The sequence below is a fragment of the Prionailurus viverrinus genome, chromosome A1 (genome assembly GCF_022837055.1).
Source record: "Prionailurus viverrinus isolate Anna chromosome A1, UM_Priviv_1.0, whole genome shotgun sequence".
Lineage (NCBI taxonomy): Eukaryota > Metazoa > Chordata > Mammalia > Carnivora > Felidae > Prionailurus > Prionailurus viverrinus.
In genome coordinates this window covers 125226117-125250028 of record NC_062561.1, presented here as the reverse complement: position 1 = coordinate 125250028, position 23912 = coordinate 125226117, and the positions used below count along the sequence as shown (strand labels likewise).

The following is a 23912-nucleotide window of genomic DNA, read 5'->3' as shown; positions in this document are numbered from 1 at the left end:
CTTGTCTAATCCAGCTGCTGATGCTCTCAGCTCTATCTCAAGTCACTATCATCTCTCACCTGCAGTATTGCACCAGCCTCACCATTGGTCTTTCTATTCCTGCTCCCTTCCTTCGGTCAACTCTCAACTTTGCAGCCAGAGTGATCCCAAAAGGTGTGAGATCGTATCCCTCCTCCACTTAAAACCCACTGAAGCTCCCTATTTCACTCAGAGTAGAGGCCAAACAACTTCCAGAGCTTTTAAGATTCCTGCCTCAGGGCTTTGCACTTGCTGTTTTCTGTGCCTCTACACTTCATGACAAATGTCCACACAACTCACTCCATCAACTCTCTTGGGAATTTACTCAGCTGTCACCTTCTCCACTTGGGCCTATGCTTGGCAACCCTACTGAAAATGGCAATGCCCCCTATATTTCCTATCCCTTTTCCCTACTGTACCTCCTCCATAGTACTTTCATCACACCGTGTGTTGTGTTTGTTTTCTACCTACCTCGGTTAGAATGTTTCATCAATGAGAAGAGGGATTTTTGGTTGGTTGGTTGGTTGTTTTTTTTGTTTTTGTTTTTTTAATGCTTATTTGAGAGAGACAGAGAGGGAGAGAGAGAGAGAGCGAGAGAGCATGAGCAGTGGAAGGGCAGAGAGAGAGAGGGAGACATAGAATCGGAAGCAGGCTCTAGGCTCTGAGCTGTCAGCACAGAGCCAGATGTGAGGCTTGAACTCATGAACCATGAGATCATGACCTGAGCCAAACTCCGGAGGCTTAACCGACTGAGCCACCCAGGCGCCCTGGTTGGTGTTTTTTTCTTGTTGTTGTTGCTGTATCTCTAATGCTTAGAACATAGTTTGACATTTGGAAGTCTCTGAGAACTATCTAACTAGATTAATGAAATGAAGAATGGCAAGTTCTTTCTTGCCTGGAAATACAGAGGTATTGAACAGTATATGCTTTCCTTCCCTCATTACTCAGTTTCCTTCCCTTCTTAGCTTACATTTGCTACTTATTTCTTAAACCTGATGTTTCTTGGAAGTGGCATGAGGAGGGACCACATTCCAGTGGCAGTCTGCAGGGCTAGTTCTTAGACTGGAAGTGTACCTCATATTACATAACACTGCATTTCTCTAGTGGCAAATCCACTCCAGTCTCTTTTCTGTGTCTTGAGCATATCATCGGCATTCTTAGCTCATGTTAGAACTTGCCTGTTTGGGAAGACAAAATTGAGATTTTGGATTCGGTATTTTGAAAGTCCATGACAAATACCCAAATAAATCCTTCCAAAACTGAGCTTCCAATCCTCCTTAGTTTGGGACATCAAATCTAAAACATCTTTTAAACTTCCAAGGGGGATTTATGTGCCAATGCCTGTGAGGAATGAAAAAAAAAAGTGGTGTGTTAAAAGAGTCTTCATAATGAAAGCCTATAAGTGGAAATTTGAGGTTGAATAAGATGTAAAAAGTATTTCTCAGTTACTCCCTCAGTCACTTACCCATTCATTTATTCACTCAATATCCATGTGACATGGTCTCTTCATGGAGTAACTGTCAAACAAGCACAGTTAGCAACCAAAACTAAACTTAAAAATGATCTTTACTGTTGATTAGAGAAGTGGACCCAGAAGATCCATGAATCACCCCCATCCACCACTTTCCCTCTCTTGCTCCTGGGGAAGGGACCACACACCTGGAAAATGAATTCTTCTTTCTCTCACATTGAGATTTCTTGGTAAACAAAATTCCCCACTTCATTATATGATATAATGACAAAGAGAGACAGTGAACCAATATTTGCAAGTAGCTCAGAACTCCTATGGAGATATGAAGAAAGTTATGCTCATTACCACCTAGGGCTATTTTTTTTAAAGTACTGCTATCTATACCCATCCTAGATAGTAAGATTTAATTGATCCATGGTAGGCCTGGTAATAAATAGTTTTTAGAAGCACCCCCAGGTAGTTCTAATGCATAGCTAAGGTTAAGAATGGATGGTCTAAATAAAAACTATAGCCTAGTTTATTTGTTAGGCCACCAAAGAGCAGTGATTTTTTTTTAATATTTATTTTTATTTTGGAGGGAGGAGGGCACCACACGTGGGGGAGGGGTTGAGGGATGGAAACAGAGGATCTGAAGCAGGCGCTGCTCTGACAGCCCCAATGTAGGGCTCGAACTCCCAAACCATGAGATCATGACCTGAGCCGAAGTCAGACTCTCAACCGACTAAGCCACGCAGGCGCCCCCGAAGTGCAGTGATTTTAAGGTGAGATTGAAGCAATAATGAACTAGATGAAGTGAGAAGTAGAAAGGTGTGAGGGAGCATTCTAGGCAAGGGGAATAGCCATGAAAAAACATGCTAGTATGAAAGTCCTAGTTTTAGAAAGCCAAGAGCAGCCTCAGCAGCCATTTTAAACTGTTCTTTAGGGTGGAGGAATTATGCCCAAAAGAAGAACACTTACTTCCTGATTTCCCACAAAGTCATATAGGAAATCACCTAAAGAAAACCCACCATCATATGGAGCTGACACTGGCATGGGACTGTTTGGGTATGTGAATAACAAAAGGAATAGGTCTTTTCACTTTCCTGAGTAAATACAGATTAAGTTTGCAATTTTTGCACACGTAACTGCTATACACGGGATTAACGCCTCGGGATCATACCTCAGGACCCCTCAAAAGGAGTGCTAATGAATATAATTCTACATTGACTTTACGGGTTTTCAGAGACAAAGCTAAGACCCTCTGGGGACAGGATACTGGAACTATCCCATTAAAAATGTGTTCATGCTGAATAGTTATCCTATTTGGTGAGGAAAAAAAGATAGAAAATGTCATTTTAACAAAGAAAATGCAGGATTTGATTCTCATATTACCAGAAGCTAAAGGAAAAAATGACCTTTTATTATACTTTTCCCCATCTGAGGAACAGGGGTCATATCTCAGTAATCATTTTAACTCTCACAGCCTCTGAACATTTTTTTGTTTATCTTCATTTTTTTGTCCTTGTCTTCCAATTGCTAATGGTTTGGGAGAATTAATGGACCAGGGGATAATCAGGTTTTGTTTCTGAGCATAAAGACTTTATGGTCTTGCCAAAGGATTTTTTTTCTACACTATATATTTATTTCCCTCTTTTGCTGATGACAAAGAAGATGCTTGCAGGAAATATTTGTCTTCTCATTTGCCTTATGCTAGTCATGAGAGATAGAAATTAGAATGACCTTAAATCCTTGCACCATATTGTGTCTTTACTTCAACGACTCATGGTGTCAGGGGACAGGGGAGAGGGAGAGGAAAGTTGTTAAAATAATGTGAACGTGGGGTAGACTTTCCAATGTAAACATCTTTTGAATTTCTTCTTTACTCTGAGATGAATATTTGAAACAAATCACTCTTAAAGCAATTTTTTTTTAGTTCTAGTAGGCCAAAGATAAGAGACTTATTTTCAACTTGAAGCAGAAATTTTGGATCATAAACAAACCTTAAAAGTGTTTAGTGCTTTCAGAACATTTGACACCACCTCTTTGAATTTAATATATAGTCAGTACTATATATTGAATTATATATATATTCAGTACTATATATTGAATATATATGATTTGAATATATATTCAATACTATAGTATATTCAATGTATATTGAATATATATAATATTATTGGATATATATATTCAACTCATATAATCAATATATTTTAAAGAAGCTTACCTTTGTATATACTTATATACAAGCATTAACTTCTAATTAGTTGCCTTGAGGAAGAAATGGGATATTGATGGAGCCGTTTTCACTGGAAAGTATTTGCAAAGTAACTTCACATTGGAAGTAGTAGAAAGAGAAAGTAATTTTCTTTTATTCTGTAAAAATTTGGGTACCTGTTATGAAACAGATACAGGGCTAGAGACTGAAAATATGGATAAGATATGATACCTGGCCTTGAAGAGCTTTTATCTGAACTGGGCCTTGGATCATGGCTAGGAGCTAGCCAGAATGAGGGAAGAAAGGGTGTTCCAGATGAGGGAAGCATCATTTTCAATGACACAAAAATGTGAAAAGCTCTAGAAAGATCCAAGAGTCAGGAGATGTTCAGAGTAATTGGAACATTTGATTCATGTAGGAAAGGATAGAAGTCAAGTCTAAGATAATGAATTGGGAAGTAGCAGAGTTGACAGCACAGAGTCTGGCCTGAGGTCAACCCCTGCCTCTTCATTGAGTAGCCACTTACTCTCTGCACCATGTTTTCCTCATCTGTAAAATAAAGAGGATAATAATAACTCATGGGTTCTGAGGATACTGCCTACATGATTTGCCAAATTAAGGCAACAATTTATCCTGAGATGACGAGGACTAATACTAAAATGAGTCAGTGTGAAGGAAAGGAAAGGCCAGTTGCAAGAGATGTTTCTCAGATGTATTTGAAAGACCTGTCAAATGATTGGATTGGGGTGAGTGAGGAATAGAAGAGGAAGGAAGAGGTCAAGAATGGCAATCATGCTTTTAACTTGAGAAACCCTAGATGGTAGGGTGTGTGATCAAGAACAGAATTGGGGTGCCTGGTGGCTCAGTCGGTTAAGCATCTGACTCAGATATGGCTCAGGCCATGATTTCACAGTTCATGGGTTTAGTCCCTGCATTGGGCTCTGCGTTGATAGTGTGGAGTCTGCTTGGGATCCTCTCCCCCTCTCTCTGCCCCTCCCCTATTAGCTCTCTCTCTCTCTCTCTCTCAAAAGTAAATAAAAACATTAAAAAAACCTTTTTTTTTAAAATATCAGAATATAGGAGGTGAAGAAGATCTATTTTTGTCATATTGTGTTTAAGCTTCCCACATAACAACCAGGCAGAGGCCTCTGTTAGGAAATTAGTAAAAAGAGTACGGAATTTAGGAAATAATAAAAATAATAGATTTGACAGTTGTCAGTATAGAAATGGTCACTGAAGTCAAAAAGGAACTTTAAAATGAGACTATGTAGAGTAGGTTTTCTCAACTTTGGTGTTATTAACATTTGGGATGGATAATTCTTCATAATATTGGGGGTTGGGGGCTATCTTGTACGTTCTAGGGTATTGAGCAACACCCCTGGCCTCCACCCACTAGATGCCAATGGCTCTTTCCCTCTTTGTCAACAAACAAGGATGTCTCCAGATATCACCAAAAGCTATTCCCCATTCCCAGGGTAGGGAAGGTGGTAGAGATTGGTCCCTTGTTGAGAACCTCAGGAGTAGAGTAATGATGATGGAGGAGGAAACTTTGGCAAATTATATACATGCTGAGCCCAAGTTTCTGAATACATTAATTGCAAAAAATTGTAACACTGGCACAGATATCGTTGTAAGAAGCATTCTAAAGCAGTCAAGTGCTGAGCAAATGATACTTATTCTGATTAGCCAAAGTTTAAAAATCCATGTGTGTTATAAGTGAGATTGTGGGATTTTTGAGAGCCCTTCTTGTTAGAAGAGTGATTTTGATCACTACAAAGGATATTTATCCATCTTCACTAGAGTCAGAAATTATTCTTCACACTCAAATGATCGATTTCAGATGGCAAAGCCAAGGTCCCAAATCCTAGACTGCTTTTACTCAAGGCTGCACTGACTGTTCAACTGGATGAAGTATTTCAATTCCCTCTTGTTTTCTCAGTTTCTCAATTTCTCTGTTCTTCCTCTATCCCCAAAAGGAGAAACTGATGCTAATGTCAGACAACATGTTTGTGGCTGTTCATGAATCTTGGTTGTCACAGTTGCTGAACATGGGATTTGTGATAATATATCTTGGTGTTACTAGGAAACATTTTTAAAGAGGCAAACAAAAACAAAGTCAGACCCTGGGTCCTGGTTTTCAACAGCAATAAATAATTCTCTGTATACTCTTTCACACTAGGCCCTTTTCCACATATAGTGGAGCTATATCTCAAAGGAAGTGCCTGAACACCAAATGACTCCTGTAAATCAAGGAACTAGCTGTAGAAAATGGCATAATCTCTGTCTAGAAACTATTCCTAATAGCCTCTTGTCTTGGGGAGTAATCATTCATGAAACTTCTCATTGTAAATGTTTCCCATCTTGGATGTACCTGAGAGTAGTTGGTCTTTCTGAAGTGTGTTTTTTTGTTTGTCTCTATTATTCTCTCCCCACTCCCCAACAAAATAATCTCAAGAAGCAAAGATTTACTGCCTGGAACTGAGAGTCACTGTTCACTCAGCCAACAAAATTTGGTCTCTAGCTAAAGTCAAAGACAACTGTCTGTGAGTGCCTCAACCTGCTGAACCTGCAAAGGCCCCACCTCCCACACCACTGGCCATCGCATGGAAAATTCCTGGGCACAGAAGGGTCAGCCCACGGACAAGAAATCAGCCAGCCATGCTCCTCTGGGCACAAGGACTTTGGCATCTGGCCAACCACTGTCATTAAAAGTGGGGGCTTTTGTGTTCGTTTTTCTTAAGTTCATGTTTCGGGCAGCTTTTTATTATGATGTGATTTTTTTTCCCCCAAGGCCAGGCCTCCACCCTCACATCTTTGGTGGAATGTGTTAATAATTTGCTCTAGGAAGATGAAAGCCTCTTTGATACAAGTAGAATAAACACACGGAACACTGCTCAAAGGTCTAATTTCCACAATAGGAGCCCAGTTTGGGGACTGAGAGTTGGATAGAGAGAATGGTCTCATTTCTGAGTCACTCCTGGTTTCTCCTGCAGTGTCCGTCCTTTGCCTCTGCAGCTCTTTCCTGACTTGTCCAGCTTAGGACAATGCCCACATGTACTCTGGGGCTCTCCAGACAGTTGGCAACCGACAAAGGCAATCACTAACTGTTGTGCGAAGTCCCTATACAAGACCTGAAACAGATTGTAAAGGCAGTTTCCTTCTGGATGGAGTAACTTTGTGTGAGCCAAGGATCTTTCTAAGTGCTAAATTAAGACTTGCTTCATGAAATCATAATATAATAGAGTAGAAAAAACCTCACTGAGTCTAACCTCTTCATTTTATAGATAAGGATGACTTGTCTAAAATCACACAGATATTCCACATCCCAGTGTAGATTGTCCTCAAGACCTGTGCTGTTATATTTCCATGATTCCCAAAGGCTGGAAAAGATCAAAACAAACAGACAAAAATACTTTTCAGGATTTCTCCAACTGTCTCTTTCTGTGCCCATCCTCATTTTGAGGTGCTTCTCTCCACCAAACTCTAGGCACCACCTCAGGAGCCCGTGAGCTCTCTAGAGTCTCACTCAGTTGCTTGGTCTCAGTGGTCTGTCATGCTGGGATATCTTACCCACAGTTTTCCAAAGCCTTCAACCTACATTATCAAGGACCTGCTTTCTGAAGCCAAAGGAATTATCAACCAGGCATTCTAGCAGACAGTGGGTAAATGTATTACCTTTTTATGTCTCAGACATAAAAAAAATTCCTCTCCATTCATAGGAATTCATATGAATGTCCTGAAGCTGGCCTGGAGCATGGCTGTGATTAGTATTTCTTGGTGACCTTGGTATTTGAGGCCCTTTCAAGTTTTGTTTTGGTATTTATTCATTGGTAGGTTTGAGTACTTCAGAGGAGTTGGTTACAGGGCAGCTCATGGTCTGGTGGAGAGTCCCATTTAAGGTATCCAAAGGCCAAATTCAGGGAAATGCTCGCAACTATGTTTGACCTTATGAAGCTACGTAACCTCCCTGTGCTCTGCCTTCCCAACTATAAAACCTGCTAAAACCTGCTCTAAGTAGTTTCTCAGGATTGATGTGAATGTGATTAAACAATATATAGTAAAGTAGTTCTTTAAGTAAGTGGATGGAAAAGAATTTTATTATTTATGGTAGTATATTTTTCACCAATTAATCTTATGGATTTATAAACAATGGATAAATAATCCTACTTACACGTGGCTATTTCACTAATGACAGACTCCTACTGTAGCCTTCACTCCATGCAGCATGCATTCATGTGTTTTTCTACATTATTATGATGAATTTTCTATGTAAATGTTTGCAAGATTTTTTTTTTGAGGCACCCAAATATCCACTTTTTAGCCACTTTGATCCAAAGATTATTCCATTGTTTTTTTCTAAAGCTTCAAACATGACAGTAATCCTCTTTTCATCCAAAATTTCTGGCTTTGATCTTCATTATCTTAATACTCAAAATACATAGTTTTTTGGTTTTTTTGTTTTTGTTTTTGTTTTTGTTTTATCATCAAAGTCATAAGATGTGTTTTGGCCCAGACACCTCAAGAGATTGAGTTCACTTCTTCAGTTCTCTGTCAGAGAACTCTGACAGAACTTCTCTGTCAGATATTTCCTTTGTAGAAATTTCCCTGAGTATCCTAAGGTCACATTCCTCAGACATGTCCTCCTCCTCAGCTGCTATCCTCCTTATCCCTCTCTCACTATGCTGTACACATAGTGCTTTCTAGAACACACAGTTCAAGGATTATTTGAGAAAAATCCCACTTAGTGGCCAATTGTTTAATTCCTTATGGCTTCATTTCATCTCAAAGATAGCATTTAATTTGTGTTTTTAAATTGATACCCTTTTCAAAGTTGAAATGTCCCTGAGAAAAATTAGCAGTACTTTTAATCCCCTGGGAATTAGTGGCATCTTGCCCCTTAATACTTGACAGCCATTACAGTTTGAAATTTCTGCCTGAAGCTTCTTACCGAAATCAGCTCCTTGGCCATTTATGTTCAACAAAATATTAATACTTCTTATTCTGTCCCCAAATCATACCCTTGCTTCATGTGTTTTGAGAGTAAACTTCCTTCCTTCCTCAGTTTACACCCGTGGAGAAATGACCCAAAACATGCTGCTCTTCAAAGCCTCAGAAACTTAGTGTGCCAAGATGCCAAATAGGGCAGGAAGAACAAATGTAAGTCACCAAAAGGGCACCAGAAAGAGTGTTAGGTAGCTTCTCTTAACCCAACTGTGGAGTTTCCTTTCAATTAGTAGGAGAAGCAATCATTTTTATGTGTGTTCCACCTCTACCTACAGCTGTCTCCTCCAAGCTGCTAAGCAAAATGTGCCTGATTTCTAAATCCAACTTGGTGAATCTCAAGGTACAAATTAGTTTGTGATTAGTGATCTCCCACAGAAACAGAGAAATCCCACTGATCTCCAAAGAGGTTGTGTGAATTCTTTCTTGCTTTGTAGCTTGCTTAAAAGAGACAAAGAATTCTGTAAAATGTTAACAAGGTCTAGCCTTGAGGATTTACAACTGTTTACCCAGCACTGTTGCTCCCACTGCTACTATGTCTTGTCACTTGCCCAAGTCCTGCCCTTGTCTCATCCTCCCCTGACCTGATTCAATATGAGAATGCCAATATGATGACCCTAATAATAGTTCCTTTGTGTTTATATCATTGATTTTCACCCAGATATCCTTCAGCACATAAACTCACAAAGCCAGGAGCCCAGTGACATCTGCATCGTCCTGCTGTGCTTCTGGAACATGGAACATAGTCTTGTTAATTCATACAAGGCTGATGACAGAACACATTTTCCATGTGTGGCATTTCAGGAGTTAAGTGATTAGTCTGAGACCAGAGAAGGAATACACTGTGGCAGAATTCACCCTGTTTCACAATAGGCTCTGTCTGTGGAGTTATCTTCAGAAGTCACCCTCTGTTAAGCACCAGATAAATTGTGTTGATACTCATTATTAATTGGTAACTGGCTGGGACTTTCCACTACGAGAAAATGGCAAAACAATAAGCATTCTTTTGACCTGTACTTTTTTTCTGGATCAAATTAACTCTGGGGCCAACCCTTCAAGGCAGTCAGGTGCCTTCATTTGTTCAATACGAATTTATTTTTTTTAAGTTTATTTATTTATTTATTTATTTTTCCTTTTTTATGAATATAATTTATTATCAAATTGGCTTACTTACAACACCCGGTGCTCATTCCAACAAGTGCCCTCCTCAATGACCATCACCCATTTTCCCCTCTCCACCTCCCCATCCACCCTCAGTTTGTTCTCTGTATTTAAGTCTCTTGTGGTTTGCCTCCCTCACTCTCTATTTATTTATTTTGAGAGAGAGAGAGAGAGACAGAGACAGAGAGAGACAGAGAGAAGACACAAGTGACAAAGGGGCAGAGAAAAAGGAAGAGAGAGAATCCCAAGAGAGAATCTCTGACAGCACAGAACCTGATGTGGGGCTCTATCGCACAACACCACAGAAGGCCCCAGGAGACTCACAGGCTTTTCACACAGAAATAGAGGCACAAAACCTTAGGGCCTCCACTGCCTGAACACTCTATCCTGCAGACTGGCTTAGTCTGCAGCTGGAAATTTAGTTTCTTCCTGGGATCGTATGAAAGTGGGAGCCAGCCTTCTTTGCCATCAGTGTTCCCTCTACCTATTCAAATAACTCCTAGGCCATGAAGGTCTTTTTAACCGGCTTTTCTTTGGCCACCATACCCTATGAGAAGCCAGATTCTAACATGTGGTCACTGCATCCTATAAACTTTCCACCATAAAACAGCAAATCTTGGCCTTACTGTCCTGAAAGAGTGATTCTTTGCTACCCTGTGGGAAGAACCAATAGGACCTCCAAATCTTGATTTCTTAAAGAAAGATTAAAATTTTTTTTCTTGAAAATCTGTTCTCAAGACAATAGCCTTAAAAATAGGTCCTATTTTGAACACCAGGATCTGACTGTTTTCTGGGTTTTTACAATTGAAAAAGCCTACTTTTTAAAATCCAACCCTTCCCATTTCCCCATTCCTCCATTTTGACCCACATACAAAGATATCCCCAGTGTTTGAGCATGCCTATGGTCAAAGAGAGAAAGTAAAGAAGTCCACAAGCAAGAAAAGCCCAAAAGCACATTCATATTTTCCAAAGTTTTAAATGACATAAGGAAGGAAAGTTAACAATACTTCTTAAACTAATCCCGCCCCAGTGAATTTTTAGAGACATGGAAACTTTGTCCACATAGTCATCCAAAACGCCTAAGTGTTTGTTTTCTGTAACATGAAAGCTACATAGGAAATTATGCAAACCATTTGGAAAAAACATGTTCCTTCTGCAGAATGGGCTCTTTCCTTTCCAGATCTAACTTTTGCTTTTGGGCAACTTGTTTATGTTCCCAAATATCTTCAGTTATCAGGAGCACAATAGCCATAAAGACTTATTTTTAGAAAGAACACCACCACCCTATATTCTGAGACCCTTTTCACTCTGCTTTACCAAGAGATCTTATCTATTTTACATCTCATCTGTTCATGGACTACACAAGCACCTGATTCACAGCCCTTCAGCAATTACTGGCCTAGTGATGATCACAATCTATAGAAAATTTTAATAAATCATGAATGAGTTTCAGAAATATGTAGGCCTCTGTGTAAAATTCAATTTAGACTAACCAACTGCCATGGACTGAATTGTGTCCCCCACAAAATTCATATTTTGAAGCCCTAATTCCTAATGTGACTGTAATTGGAGCTAGAATGTTTAGGAGGTGATTAAGGTTAAATGAGGTCATGAAGGTCGGGTCCTAACCTGTTAGGATTGGTAGCTTTATAAGGTTCTCTTCCTCTCTTTCACATGCACCAAGGAAAGGCCTGGGAAAACATGGTGAGAAGGTGGCCATCTACAAGCCAGGAAGAAAACCCGCACCAGAAGCCAAACCCTGCTGGAACCTTGATTTTGAACCTTCCAGCCTCTGTGAGTAAATAAATTTCTGTTGCTTACGCCATCCAGCCTGTGGTATTTTGTGGCAGCCAAACGGACTAATACACCAGTCAGCATGCAGGGTAAGAAAGTTTTACTCAGCATCATCTTCAAAATAGTCTTGAACACCAATTAGAGTTGCACGTGTATGTGTAGAGAAGATATTTTATTTTGTTCTGGAGTATGATCCAGGATTTGTGAGCATGTTTACTGAGAGCAAATTTTCAGTGATTTCTGCATGTTTAATTTGACTGATTGGCAGAACACAGTGGTTTCTTGAACAGAGCTGGGGAATACATACTAGCCTAGTATGAAGTGTTGCACACAGCTTTTGTGCAAATGATGTCTATGAAATTTAGATAGTTTGGATTAAAACATAAGAAATACTGTGTGTTACTCTTACATAGGATCTTGACAGTAGAGAGACTCATTTATTTTAAAAAGAAAGAGATAACAATTGGGACAATTAGAAAGGGAGTTTCCCCTTCCTTGTTTTTAGTTTTAAAAAAGCATGTATATGTTGTACATTTAGTGTAAATTAATACCTTTACTTTAACTGCTTTACTTCTAGTAAACCTCATAACAACCTGAGGAGGCAGATATTCTGCTGCCTGTGCCACTATCTAATCGCATGATCGGGCAAGTCCTTTCAGGTTCCACACCTGGAAAATGGGGACAATATTAATACCGTTATCTAGGGCTGTGAAGATTACACGAGATAGTATGTGTAAAGTCCATAGAACAATATCTGGTATGGAGTAAGAAGCTCAATCAATGATAGACTTGTTAGCATTACCATTACTATTATTTTTCTTATAATAGTGATTTTATAGATCTGAAAGCTAAGTTTCAGAGCTGTCAAGGATCCTGCCTGAGACATAGCTAGTAATAAGTGACAAAGCCAGATCCATCTGATGTCAAAGTCCCTGCTCTACATTGCCCACCCACCACATTACCCTATCTCCAGCCATCTAGACATGGGCACCATGCTCTTACAAACACAGAGCTGAATACTCAGTTGACTAGAATGCCTGTCTTATTCAGGAGAGGAGTCCTTGCTTATTGGAAAAGAGCTTGACCTTTCTTTTCAGGGGTCAGAAGCTTGGGTCACTGCCTCAGACCAGAAGTGCAGAGCTGCCTTAATCTTACTCTGTCTTGATTACATCCTCCTTTCTCCTTACCCCACCTCCTGGATGCTGATAAAGCAAAGAAATAGCAACAAATGGAAAGCCTAAATAAACATTTCTTTACAGATCATACAAGAGGGGATTTTTCTTTTCCATTAAATATTTGATAACAACATCTTAGACAAGCTTTTTGATGTTACTTTCCCATATTTTGGACTGGATGAAAGTGTATGACTCATAGAAATGACCATGGGAGGAAAACCAAATGAGTCACCTTGCCCAGCCCATCTGGATCTTCCCTCCGCTGTGCCCCTGGGAGCAACATCCCTGAGGACCAACCCAGCCTGCATTCCTTGTGCAGCAGTGGGGGCTGCATAGGACAGGGGTTCCTTCAGGAGACACTGGAATCTCAGAAAAAAAAGTGAGTCAGGGAAAGTGAAACATCAGAGCCTGAAGGAGTTATCCTGAAGCTTTTCCAAAAAACATTTACTGCTATCAGCTCAGAGGTTTCTTGTCCACATTTCATCACTTCTAACTCCCAGGTACACCCCCATGGCAGAACACTGTCTCCTCAGTGCTGTGCACACTTCAAAGAGTTGCCGTCCATGGTACCCTCCTCCCCTTTCAAGCAAGCTTGAGGCACTTAGATTTGTGTATCTTTCCAACAGATAAATCTCTGTTCCCTTCACTGTTTTTATTGCTCTGTTGGAATCTATCCAGTATGTATCCTTCTGGTACCAAAGTGCCCTGGTTAAGCCCACGCTCTGGCCTTGGTTTCTGGGAGTTGGAGGGAGAATTACTACATCCTTCAGCCCACTTTGCCTCAGGTCTTTTGAAACTTCCTCCTTTTAGTCATCTAGTCAGTGAACCACATTTAAAACCTAAGCTGCTGTCCATTTCTGTTCAGCCTGAGTCTCTCTTGGTATGCTGTTTCTCTATATTCACTCTTCGGTGTTCTCATTTCAGACTTTGGTTCCTGGGGGCCTTGAACTTGAATGCCTACAGCCTTAATTATTTAGCTTATGGACTTTGGGCAAGTTGATCAATCTGTCTGAGCCTCAGTTTCCTCATCTGGGGCAAGAGGATAATAATTACTATTTCCTAGCATTGGGTGAAGATTTATAGCTGAGTGAGTTGGAATCATGCTGGTTGCCTTCACTGGGCCTCTTGCAGCCCACATCATCCAATAACCTCTTTTTGTCCAGTGACAATTCCCCTTGATGGTCATTCAAGGTGACTTTTTAAAAATTTTCCATTTATATTTTCTCTCAAAGGAGATTTTTTTTTTCTGTCTTCGCCAGAATTTGTAATTCTGCTATTTCTTTATTCTCTGATACCAGGGGCTGACTTAAGTCTAAAATTGCAGTAGTATCTTATTACCCTTATCCAAATCATTAATAAAAATTGAAAACAATGTCAGTTTTTCCACTGGTGCTTTTACAAATTCATTGAAAATTTCTTGGGGCAGCTGGATGGCTCAGTCGGTTGAGCGCCTGACTTCGGCTCAAGTCATGATCTCGTGGTTTGTGGGTTCAAGCCCTGCATCAGGCTCTGTGCTGACAGCTCAGAGCCTGGAGCCTGCTTCGGATTCTGTGTCTCCTTCTCTCTCTGTCCCTCCCCTGCTCGTGCTCTCTCTCTCTCTCTCTCTCTCTCTTTCAAAAATAAATACACATTAAACAAAAAAAAAATTTTAATTACTTCTCCAAGGGTCACCTGAGTGTCTCAGTCGGTTAAGCATCTGACTTCTGCTCAGGTCATGATCTCACGGTTTGTGGGTTCGAGCCCTGCATCGGGCTCTTTGCTGACAGCTCAGAGCCTAGACCTTCCTTTGGATTCTGTGCCCCTCCCCCACTTGTGCTCTATCTCTCTCAAAAATAAATTAACACTTAAAAAAATTAAAAACCGAAACAAAACTTCTCTCACACAGAATTCATATAACTTCTAAATAAATCCAGACATGTGAACTGAAAAGCAATAGAAAGGCTGCCTTTACATGCATAAGCAAATTCACCAGGAACATTAAAATACCCTCAGGTGACTTTTAAAAATAACACTTTAATCTCTGCTCAGTTAAGAAAAAGGCAAACAAAAGAGATAAAGCTCTCAATATAATGTAGTGCTTTCATTTTGTGTTAATTGGCCTTACGTATGTTTATATATATTTTTTCACCTGTCCAGGTTGTTAAGAGGTAATTTCTTTGCAGATAATTTGTTTGATTTTAAGTTTGATAATCTATGTCCTTCTTTTTAGAATGACATACGGACTTCTAACACTCAACTCTTAGATATCTGTGCAGAGTTCTTCAAAGAAACAAAGCAGTTATAACTGTCATTTAAAATGCACCCCCCCAAAAAAATAAATAAATAAAAATAAAAAATAAAAAAAAAATAAAATGCACCCAAAAGCCTCCCCTTCAATGTAGGTTAATATTCCAAATGTCAATTGTGGAACAATTTCAAGTTAAACTAAAAGAGACACAAAGGAGCTGTATTGGGATCTATCTTTTATTTAAGGTGTATTTTTTTTTTATAGCTACATCAAATCTACCCTACCTCACTCCTCTCCCCCAAATAGCCAATAATCAACAGCCATGAATTAGGTTATATTTCTGTAAACTGTTCTGCTACCAAACTAAGGACCATTCTGTTGCTTGAGGCCTGCTTTTCTGTAAAGAGCTCTTAGTCCATAAAAAGGATTTTAAGATTATAAGCCCAGCAAGCATTAATCCTAGGCAGAAATAGGAAAGCAAAGTTTTCACATTCAACAGTGTTCCTGATAGATTATCATTCCTATTCAGAATGTGAATTATGACTAAACTAGTGATTAAGCTAAAAATAAAATATGTATCTCAATTCTTTCATAATTAGAGCATTACTTCTATGGAGAAAGGGAGTTTCAGAAAGAGTTGGCTAGTAGTTTTCACCATGATTAAAGCATAATCTAACAACTGCAGACCCAAATCAATCTATTCAAGTCACTTGTTGTTATTAGCATATTAGTGACAAGATATAAAATATAGAAAAGATTAAGTCATTATGGAGACCCGAGAATGTAAGTGTAAGCTCCTTCAGAGGCCAGGCAGGTCACAGTGAGTGAAGCAGGCTCAAGGGTTAACTGGAGAGCTGGCCTCTGGATAAGGGGATAGCTGCTACTTCATTCCAGCCATTTAATATCAAGTGGAAAAGCAGGTCCAAAAGATCTGTTAGATCTTCTGAGTTTTGGAGAGAACCCAAAAATAATAGTTTTTTTTTTTATGTGAACTCTGCTCATATTCAAATTTTTAAAGTAATTTGAATTTTATTTATTTTTAAGAGACAGAGAGTGAGGGAGAGGGGGAGCAGAGAGAGAGGGAGACACAGAATATGAAGCAGGCTCCAGGCTCTGAGCTGTCAGCACAGAGTCTGACGCTAGGCTCAAACTCACAGACTGTGAGATCATGACCTGAACTGAAGTCACACATCTAACAAACTGAGCCACTCAGGTGCCCCTAAAGTAATTTGAATTTTTAAAGCATTCACTGCAAGCCCAAAGGAACCCCAACTGGGGGCAACATTAAGCTTCCCTGATGCTAATGTGTGATCTTTAATTTAAATGATATGGCAGCCACTAGCTGGATGATTACCAAACTTATTTCCTCTTCTTTCTGAGCACACAGCTAAATTATATTTCTCAGTCTCCCTTACAGTTAGCCCAAAAGAATGTGGGTGGAAGCAATGGCCATCACTACCAGGCTCTACCCTCCACTCCCTCCCTCTCCTCTCTTCTCTGCCAGCCCAATGCAGAGAATCCAGAAGGGCCTCATGGTCCTGGAAGATGGCATAACCTCCACATGTGAGAAGCCCAAATGCCCTCTTGGAGGAGACCCTCCCTCACTGCTCCTCCACCTCCAAGAGACTTGCATTATACTGTGAAAGCAAGAAATAAACCTTTTTAAAAGCCCTTGAGATATTGGGGTTTTTACAACATTTAGCTGATCTTGATCATATAGTTTAAGAATTTCTCCATTGCACGTCAATAAGGGAGGTTCGTTAACCCAATTTGATCTTTAAGCCCTGAAACCTCAAAAATAATGAAACTATTTTTCATACTACATACTGAAGTAGTACATGAAGAAATAATGCTAATATTTTAAGTCCACTTTGTTTTTGTGAGATCACAAATGGGAGTATGTTTCCATAACTAAACTGTGTTCATGAAGAAGCTTTACTGCTAGAGATAATAAGCCTTCTTTCTGTATAAAATGATCTAAAGGGAAAGACAGGGGTGAGTTAGAGAGGACTACATTCCATAACCATATCCTCAAGTCCTTTTCTCCTTCAGGTTATCTTTCACAAATTTGGCTGACCTAAAATCCCATCACTTCTTGAATAGCCTGAATAGTTGTGTGTTGAGTAGAAATTAGAGTGCTTCCTCCCTCTTCCTCCTACTTTTAGTTTTTCTGTATCCACCTACATAACTCCTATTTTTAACATTCACCCCAGAGGGAAGTACTAATGCATTAGAATGTTTTAACTATTCCTATTTAAAATCATTTCTTCTTTTGAAAACTTGAATAATTTCTAAATCAGTAAGGAATGCACACATAGAAAATAGGGAAAATATGCAGAATGTAGTTTTATGACCCCTCTGCTTCATTCTCAGAATGAAGAATTCCATTCCCAGCAGTGAACAAGTTCATTGGAACATAGGAAAAAAAAAATAACAAAGTGTCCTTTGTAATAATGATAGACATTTTCAAGTGAATTAGTAAACTGGGTAAGCACATACATATTTAAATAAAATATTTGCAGAATCAGAAAGTAAAGTAGTGATATAGTCTTGTGACTAGATTGGGCACCAAATGCGATATTAAGAGAACATTAATAGAACAGTAATAATCTTCTTATAATCACCGTAAGTCAGACCTTTGGTAGACTATCACTTGCAGCTGTAGTTCATAGTGCAGAAGAAAATGCAGTACTTGGTGAAAATTTAGAGAAGAACGACAAATCTGGTTAAGAGAATGATAACAAGATCTACCTGGAGAAAGTAAACTTAAGCCACAGTTTCTAAGTATATGAAGGGCTTTGCTTCCTTTCTTTGGAGAGAGGGAAAAACAAGAAAAGATGGACACAGAAGATACACAGATGGACAGCAGACACATGAAAAGATGCTTGCCATAACTAATCATCAAAACCACAGTGAGGTATCACCTCACACCTGTCAGAAGTGACCCAAGGATGACAAAGATCCAGAGACAAAGCATGGGACCAAACAGAAATTGAATATCTTATACATAATTTTGGTACTATTAGATCGATAAGCCAAACTCTATAAGTTAGACACTTGTGGATTTCATTATTTCCTTGATTATTCTGCTTTTGGTTTTCATAGCCTTTAAAAGTCTTTTGCCAATTAGGGGTGCCTGGGTGGCTCAGTCAGTTAAGCATCCGACTTTGGCTCAGGTCATGATTTCACAGTTCATGAGTTCAAGCCCTGCATCGGGCTCTGTGCTGGCAGCCCAGAGCCTGAAGCCTGGAGCCTGTTTTAGATTCTGTGTCTCCCTCTCTCTGTCCCTCCCCCACTTTCACTCTCTCTCTCTGTTGCTCAAAAATAAATAAACATTAAAAAAAATATGTTAGAAGTCTTTTGCCAATTAAAAATAAGGTTCATCAGTTAACTGGCTTGTTTTGAGGTTAAGAGGTAGAGGATACTAGATGATGCAAGAGGTAAAAAGAACAAGAAAAAGAAGAGGATTTCGATTTTCCCCACACTTGAACTCAAGAAGGATAAGAGAAACAGTGGAATCATAAGTGGTTATAGCAGAAGTGGCCAAGGTGGAAGAATCCCAGGGAGTGGGAGACACTCAAGTCAGGGACTGCTTGATGCAGAAATCCTTCCATGAAAGTCTTTCCCCTTGGAGTGGCACTCATATGTACCAACCTTGGAAGGAAGGCATCGAGTTCGTTTATTCATCAGAACTGAATAAAAGCTATGGAATGAAAATCTGTCTCCTTTCCCTATACAAACCCATCAAAGAAATGGTTTCTCCCAAGCAGTGACTTCCTTAAAAGTCAGGATCAAGAAGGAAGAGGTTCAAGAAGGAAGGAAGAGGTTGGCATTTAGGAAAAATGCCAACTGGGTGGCAGAGCCCTAAGCAGTACAAATTAACTTTAAAATCAGGTGCTAGGGGCGCCTGGGTGGCGCAGTCGGTTAAGCGTCCGACTTTAGCCAGGTCACGATCTCGCGGTCCGTGAGTTCGAGCCCCGCGTCGGGCTCTGGGCTGATGGCTCGGAGCCTGGAGCCTGTTTCTGATTCTGTGTCTCCCTCTCTCTCTGCCCCTCCCCCGTTCATGCTCTGTCTCTCTCTGTCCCAAAAATAAATAAACGTTGAAAAAACAAACAAACAAAAAAAAATAATAAAAAATAAAAAAATAAATAAAATCAGGTGCTATCAGCCCTCCAACATTGTCACTTTTCAAGATTTTTAACTTAGATCTTTTGAATATCCATGCAAATTTTAGAGTTAGCTTGTCAGTTTTTACATGCCAAAAATGTCTGTTGGATTTTAGCTGAGATTATGCTACATCTGTAGCTCAGGAGTGGGCAAACTTTTTCTCTAAGGGGTCAGATAGTAAAACCTTGGTTTGCGAGCATAATTCATTCTGGAAACATGCTTGTAATCCAAAGCACTTGTATACCAAAGTGAATTTCAAGAACCAGTGGCTCAGTTGTGATCATTGACATTCGGCCTCATGTACAACTCATATTGCAAGACATCATTCATTTATCAAGTTAAAATTTATTAGAAATGTATGCTTGTCATGTGGAACACTTGCATAACGAGTTATTTGCAATCCAAGGTTTTACTGTATTTTAGATTGGTGGGGGTGGCACAAAGACCCATGCAATAGATAAATGAAAATAGGTATGGCCATGTTCCAATAATACTTTACTTACAAAAGCAGGCAGCTTTGGCCCATGAACCATAGTTTGGCCCATGAGCCATAGTTTTTTGACCCTATAGTGGAGGAAAAACTTTTCCTTCTACTCTCCTGGATTCTGTATCTGTGGCACTGAAAAGTAAACTGACAAAAGATAGATTAACAACAGAAAAACAGCCAAGTTTATTAACATGAGTGGTGCATATACATATAGGAGAAACTCAGTGTTGAATAAATGGAAGGAGTGGTTAGAACGTGGATTTTAGATAGCATTTTAACAAAGGAAGATAAAAATTTTAGATAGCATTTTAACAAAGGAAGATAAAAATTTAACAAAGGAAGATAAAGAGAAGTGACAATAAAGGAAAAGGGGTTTAGGCTTTTAGGGGTCACAAACTGTGGGATGGTAAATATATAGAGAATAAATGGAAGGAGTGGTTAGAACGTGGATTTTAGATAGCATTTTAACAAAGGAAGATAAAAATTTTAGATAGCATTTTAACAAAGGAAGATAAAAATTTAACAAAGGAAGATAAAGAGAAGTGACAATAAAGGAAAAGGGGTTTAGGCTTTTAGGGGTCACAAACTGTGGGATGGTAAATATATAGAGAAGCTAATGGATGATGAGGTCTAGTTAGTGCGTTTTGTTTGTTATAGACTGGCAGTGCCATCTCACCTCAAAGGATAAGGTAGGCCCCCCTTCCTGGTAAGGAAATAGGAGGAGGACAACTCAACAGTAGGAGTTTGTGTTTTGGTTTCATACAGATAGGGGGAGGGCAGAGAGCTTGTCCTGTGGCTTTTTCTTTTCTTTTCTTTTTTTATTTCTTTATTTTTGTATTACATAAAGATTTTGGAGTTTTTTTAATGTTTATTTATTTTTGAGAAAGAGAAAGGGAAGCCCAAGTGGGGCAGGGGCAGAGAGAAGAGGGGGACAGATGATCCCAAGCAGGCTCTGCCCTGACAACAAAGAGCCTGATGTAGGGCTCCAACCCATGAACCATGAGATCATGACCCATGTGGCTGCTTTTTCTTAACTGCCTTCAGCTCAAAATAATCCTTATTCCAAAGTGGCATATTTTGGAGTGGCATGCTCTGAACCTCTTTATTCTCTGTTATAGATCAATTGACATTGAACAATGTTACGTTTTCCAGTCCATAAGCATAGTATATCTCTCCCAGTGAATTCTGCTATTTTAATTCAGCAATGTTTTGTTGCTTTCAGTGTACAAGTATTGTACATTCTTGTTAAATATATACATACTTGATGAATTTTTTGTAGATGGATTCAAATTAACTTCATATCAGTGAAGTTTATTTCTGTAAAGTCTATTTTAGGGAATATGGGAATTTATAATTTATTCCTTATAGTCAAGAAGATTGCTACTGTTTTGCTTACTAAGTGATATTCAAATACAGAACTGGAATAAAACTAAAAATCAATATAAACTAATCTGCTCTTAAATTCACATTAAGTTTCCCTCTTTGATTTAATGCTTCCAAATAAAGGCTTTTTAGAAAAGCAACTCAGGAACAGAAAATATAGAATTAAGATTACAAAGAATCAGCTCTCCACAAATCACACTTAGTGAGGGTAAGAACTGCTACATGTTTTATTTTGAATGGCCACTTTAAAAAGAAAAAAAAAAAGATTTACCATTGTAATTATATTCTGCTCAGAACAGCCTTAAGATGAGTTGGTAGGATATGTATATGCCTCTAGGTGGCCATGAAATTAGGCCTGGGATTAAGGTGTTGCCACAAAAAATTCCTAAAGTAAAAAGCCATAAACAATGAAGAGTACTTGTCTTATGTGCATATGTATGGTACAGTGGTAAAGATCATGGGGTTTGCAATCAGAGAGCCCTGGTTTCAGTCCTGGCTCTGCTACTTTCACCCTCTGAGACGTTGGTCAAGTCATTTAAACTTCCAAGTTCCAACTTCCTCATACATGAAATGAAAACAATATTACTACGTACTGCATGAAGTTGGGGTGAGTATTGAATGAGATAATAATGTATGAAAAATTCTTGCACAGTTCCAGGAATGTAGTAAATGATCAATATGAAATAGACACTATAATAATGTTCTTATTTATGAAGATGTTGAAATCAGTGTTGGTGATGATGATTGTATAAAGCTTATGTATATGACAAGTTTGTTCTGACTTCATCCACCAAAACCCTTAATACAAGCAAGAGAAATATCTGATAAACATCTTTAGATTTCAGTAGTCAGCTGGGGAGAGTTGGGGGTGTGGAGAGATGGAGAGATTGATGGTATAAAAACAAACAGTAATTCTTTCTTACTGGGAAGAATTACTGAGAAAGGAAGGCCTAGAAAAGAGCAATGAAGGCCAGTCCTGACACCCTTTTTGTTCCATAACAATAGGAAGAAACAGAATCTCTCTTAAGGGTCTTCACTTCTGGTCTTTTGGATCCCAAATCCTCTATTCTCTGTTTTATGTCAAGGCCAAAAATGAATACTAATGGTTTTTTATTAAAAAAAAAAAAAAAAAAAAAAAGAGCTCTGTGGGCTTCTCATGAATTAGCATTCCCCCAGAGAGAAGCGGTTCACCTTCAGATAAAACCAACAATAAGCCATTTGTTGCTAACCAGTGTCCAATATACAAAGACTAGAGGTTAAACCTGGAAGAGTTTAGAGAAGACAATGCATTTTCAGTTAAGTCTTTACAGGAAAAAGCACTGAACATGATCATGATTTATGCAGAGAAATTTAGCCACTTTTAGTATGAAAAATGGTCTGCCATGCAACATAAACAATCTTTTGCACAGCTACTTTTTAAATACATCCATTTATCTTTCATCATTTTTATTACTGCTGCGCCTTATTATAAACATTATGAGCAGGATCATTTACAAGGGATAAAAGAGTCAAGAAAGTAGCACTTACTCATGAGAGTGATGAAATGCTGATACAGTCGTGTGTGTGTGTGTGCGCGCACAGATTTCCACATCTTTTTTGTCTGCCTTTGCATGTTCTAGGCTAAGGGATTTCCTTGTGTAGAATTTCTATCAGAAATGGCTTGCTACTTTATTCAGCACTCTCAGAGTCCTCTCCTGAATCCAGTAGTATGCCAAGCACAGCGCCCAGCCTTGTACACATTTATTTATATTTTCTTTCATTTAGTCACACTTTTCTTGCTATCCTCATGGTCACTGTCTTAGGTCAAATCTTCAAACATCTTACCTGTTTTTAGGACCCTCCAACTGGTCTCCTTACCTTATTTCCTGGCTGTTCTAATTTATACTCCATACATTCAATTATGTTCTGTTGAGCATCTTTCTAGGACTCTGGGGAAAACATCCTTTTAAAATCATTTAATCTCACATCATACTCAGGTTCAAGTCAACAAAAATCTTGAGAATGGCCATGAAAGTCTAGCTCTTTCCATACCTCCATCCCCAACTCAAAACCTAAAAAAAAAAAAAAGTAACAATTTTGAAGTTTTGACCCAAGAGAGTAACCATGAGGATAGCGAGAAAAGGTTGATTATGAACAACATCTAAAGGGTAGCATCTGTAGGACCTGTGACTGAGTTGATTGGTCAGCGTTCAAGGGTGATGCCAAGTCACTCATTTGAGGAACTAGTTCAGTGGTAGTTGTGCAGCCACAGGCAACTGCTGATCTGCTTTCTTTCACAAAAGATGGGTTTTCACTTTGTAGATTTAATGTTTTCTTGATTGCCAATCATCCTAGAGCGTCCCTTCCTTGCTGATTTGCTCCCTGGTGTGTGCCCACACAAAATTTATTCTCCCCTCACCTACCCACTTCACTACCATATCAAAATCTGCAGCTTCCCCAAGTCCTCTTGTCACTATTTGATGGGCAATGATACTAGTGAATTTCCTGATAGATTGCAAAATGTTGCATTAACAAAATATTAAATGAGCAATATTCTCAAGGGGGTTGGATGAGGTAATCCTCAAAGCCCCATTCTCAAAAATTCTCTGATTTGCTGCATTTCTGCTTAGTTCATGGACTCACAAATGAACTGTCATTTCTAATGTGGATTTGCTAAAGACACAAAGATAGCCAGGACTAGTGAACACCCCAGTTACCATGATGGAGTTGTCCCCAAATCCATCTTTTGTTTGGCCTATGTGGAAAATAAACAACAAACAAATTAATAAGCAAATGCTAGCAGAGTAAGTTCCACATAGTTATCATTTCCTGATTCCCAGAGCTACCACATG

The 23912-nt window shown here is 39.1% G+C and overlaps 1 protein-coding gene across 6 annotated transcripts in view; it reads left to right on the top strand.

Moving 5' to 3' along the window:
* The window catches only part of ANKRD55 (ankyrin repeat domain 55), a 266719-nt gene that overhangs the window by 80243 nt on the left and 162564 nt on the right, over positions 1-23912 (top strand). For all 6 annotated transcript variants that reach the window (XM_047841107.1, XM_047840811.1, XM_047841042.1 and 3 more), the window contains one exon: positions 11533-11642. The gene's annotated coding sequence lies outside the window, so the exon portion shown is untranslated. The remainder of the gene's footprint in view (positions 1-11532; positions 11643-23912) is intronic.